This window comes from Trichosurus vulpecula, chromosome 7, assembly GCF_011100635.1.
Source record: "Trichosurus vulpecula isolate mTriVul1 chromosome 7, mTriVul1.pri, whole genome shotgun sequence".
In the NCBI taxonomy this organism is placed as follows: domain Eukaryota; kingdom Metazoa; phylum Chordata; class Mammalia; order Diprotodontia; family Phalangeridae; genus Trichosurus; species Trichosurus vulpecula.
The window spans coordinates 226,913,849-226,917,823 of record NC_050579.1 but is presented as its reverse complement, the minus strand read 5'-3'; positions in this window follow the sequence as shown (position 1 = coordinate 226,917,823).

Sequence of the window (3,975 nt, the reverse complement as noted above, 5' to 3'; positions counted from 1 at the left end):
CCTTTAATTGGGATCCAAGGTGCACAGCGTATAGTTCACTGGAAGACCCGAGTTCAAATTCTGCCTCAGACATTTACTATTTTTATGACCCTGGGCAAGTCTTTTAACCTCTCAGAGCCTTAGCTTACTCGTCGATACAGTGGGAGTAACAGTAACAGTTACTTAATGTTGCTGTGAAGATCAAATGAGATAACATTTATAAAGCACTTTAAAATACCGTATAAATGCTAGATATCCTTACACCAATAATGATTTACTGAAATATACTCCATCTTTTGTGAGAAGAATTCATGTACCTTTGTTGAATTTGGAAACGCTGCTGCTCAGGTCATTACTTTTTTGCATCCACTATAGAGTACCCACAATTCTCTGTACTGACCGTTTATAAACTGCTGCTCAGGAACCAGAGTTGTGGGATGCCATTATTTTAATGTCCCATTCAAGTTCTGCAACACGCCGACCATTGTGCTAACTTCATAAAATCCCCATTTCCTCCACTATTGCCATTACTGCTAAGAAGAAATGTTGATACAGGGTGAGCCATCTGTGATTTTAAAGCATTTTAGATACTTAACTTGCTCAACAGGCCTGATTCTGGTGTTGTTTTATAACTCAGCTCTGGCAGCCAAGTTGCCAAGGGAGCAGAACTCTCTTTGAAGTCAAGGGGAATTATGTTTGGAGAGGTTTCCCAGGGTTGCCATATAGGAGGGGAGAATAGGAGCCAGTATGCTTAGTTGGTGACATCCTTTCTGAATTTAGATACATTTTGAAACCACAGACCCCTCTTCAGCTGTTATAATTAAATGTTAAGAGACTAGAATGCCATAAAGGGATAACATTATAAAATTGACCCATGAAAATGCAAAGTATAAACCTGTTTTCCCAATTCAACGAAATTTTTAAGAAAACACCAGAAATGTCACAATTTCCAGCAATAATCCAAAACAAGGTGGGCCAAGGATGAATGAAAACACAATTATAATTTTTCATATACCTCACATTTAACCCTTTAAGTATTTCTTTTGGTTTTTATTGCATACAGCTCATAATTGACGAGAACACTTTCTTTCCAAAACAATGAAAGTAGGATTCCAAACATGTTCCAACCTGAACAATAGGAAAATATGTATCAATTATCTACAAATTTGTCCTTTGAGTGATTTAGATTTTGGCAACTGTATAAGAAAATAGGAATAGACAGTTTCTATCTTGATTCACAAAAGCAAATTTGGGGTAGAGGTAATGAGAGAGGTGATTTAAGATGAACAAGGATAGTTTTAATGTTTCTTTATGAAATATCATGTCTGTCTTTTCATTCAGAAGACAAAAGGGGCAGTTTAACTAGCGATTCAAAAAGGAAACGATAGCATTTCACTGGTAAAGCCAGAATTTAAGAATGGCACCATTGTTTAAAGACATTGATAAGCCGGAGTGTCCAGAGCAGGACAAACAAGACTGTGAAGGGCCTTGAATCCACATCTTGTAATAATTGGTCAATGGACCTTGGCATATGTAGCATGGAGGAGAGAAGACACACAGGGAACAGTGATAGCTGTGTTTTAATACTTGTAGGGTTGACATATTTGGAAAGGAATTAGATTTGTTCTGCTTTGCCCCAGAGGGCAGAAACAGAAGCAATAGGTGGAAGTTAAAAAAAGGAAAATTTAGGTTTGATGTCAAGAAAAAAAACTTTCTAGCAATTAGAGCTGTCTAAAAGAGGCATGGGTTGCCTCATGTGGTCTTTGAGCAGAGGATGGATGACCAACTGTCAAGTTATATTATATTGGTAATTCCTTCTGGTTATATGTTAGCCCAGATGGCTGCTGAGGCTCCCTCCAGTTTTCAAATTCTGTGATTCATATGGAAATCCTTTGAACTGCTGAGCTTTATGCATCAAAACCCAAAGCAGCCTAGAATTTGAATTCTTTTTTAATATATGTAAAAGGGAGGTCAATATGGTTCAAAAGGACAACAGCAAGAGGAAAAAACCTCATGAAATGAAGAGATTTTCATCTAAGTAGTAAATTTAAAAGTTTTTTTTTAAAGACTCAGTAATAGTGTGATTTAGGATCTTGCCATCATACAAACTGGGAGTAGCGAAGTTGGCAGCCATATTGTGCATAAAATATAGGAACACAGTGAATGACACTTCAGGATATAATTTCTTATAAATACATGTATTTATAATGCTAAAAAATCCTGTGGCCCAGGATCCATAAGTGGTAAGTCAAGTTATATGAGTTGTGAAGCCTTGGCACTCCAGTGGGTAGTAACATAGTGGACATGCTTTTTAAACCTTGTTCTGGGAGTGTAGAAGCTTTGGCCTAGCTCTAATGGGCAGAATTCAAAAAGGAACATAGGAGGTTTGGGGCCTTTATGGAAAATTAGCCACTTATCATTCCCTGAGAAGACTATGGAATAATGATACTGGAATGAACTCCAATCTAAGCTCATTTGGGTCAGAGATGCACTCTAATGTTTCAGATTATAGATACTATCATCTATAACTCCGGGATTATGAGTGGTCAATTTGCCAAAGAATAGCTAGAGAGACTGCCTTCATGGTAAGAGGTTTAGGATGTGTACTTATGACTCACTTGCCGAATTTTGTTTTGTGTATAAATAGAAAAACCTCTTGTTCTATAATTAGAGGTGTTATACCATCAAATTCATAGGGATGGGGATTGGACTTGTCATTTCATTGGTAGAGGGAGCTCGATGATGAGGGATCTTTCTACCAATGCAAGTCAGTACCTTCTCTAGAACTTAAGACTTGGAGAGTGGACTAGAACACTGAGGATTTAAATGGCTTCCCCAGGCTGACATATCCATTATATTTCAGAGGTGAAACTTGAACCCAGGCTTTTCTGGGTCCAAGTCTGGCTCTCTAACCACTATCACACATTGCTACTTTGACGAATTCTTGCTGAGGTATAACTGGCCCATGTTAGAGTCTTTTTCTGAGAGTAGGTTTTGATAGTTGAGAAGAGACTGTGCTTGCCTGAATTAGGGAGGAAGAAGTGGTGCCACAGGCTACTAAAGGGAGAAAAGAACTCATAAAGGCAAATCCAGGAACACCAAAATCAAAACTCATCTACGATTTTGTCTGGGTTAGTCTGGATGAAGGATCCTTGTTCTTTTCCTATCAGACGCCAGTCTGAGGGATGGATAATGGAGCCAATTTGTGTTTGTATGTTTTTTATACATAGACTGCCTCAGGATATCCATTACTTAGCCCTAACTAGGAAAATAAAATTACACTGTTATATTATGAACAGATTGCCTCAGGTCTTTCCAGAAATAGACAGCTGTGAAGAGAATGGGAGGGAGGTAAGGGGGCACATCAATCTTCCAAAAAAAAAAAACTTACAAGTAGCATATGCACAATTGAAATTGCTTAGAATGCAGGGGAATAATCCCAGAATAATTTTTGTTCAGGAATGAATTCCTTGCTTCCATGGGAGTCCTGTGGTTATAAGCATTTGTTTTCTATCTAATGTGCAACAAAGTATTGAGTCATAATATAAAATATACATAAAGCAAATGAAATATTTTAAAATATTTTAGAGCTGGACCAATTCTACGCAGGTATACATGAGCAAAATTATTCTTAAACTTTAATGTAAAGTCAGAAATGAACTGGAAAATTCATACAGTTCCAGAAAACAGCAACAAATCCAGACATATCTGCCACCCAGTGGCCATTTTGGGAACTGCTGTCTCTTTACTACTTTGGCGGAAGCACTAGTTTTTTGTTCAAATTCCAATAGTGAATGAGGTCCCGAGGAGAGTCACCACGGTTGATTAAGTGACATTCGAGATTTTAAAATATCATGGCATGGGAATTGCGGGTCATTGTTGTTATCCATCAGATCGTAAGAGGGCAGGGACTGTCTTTGTATCTCTTTTAATCCCCAGCATTGAGTGGTGCCCAGCACATAGCAGGCGCTTAATAAGTTGGTTTTTTTTTTTTTT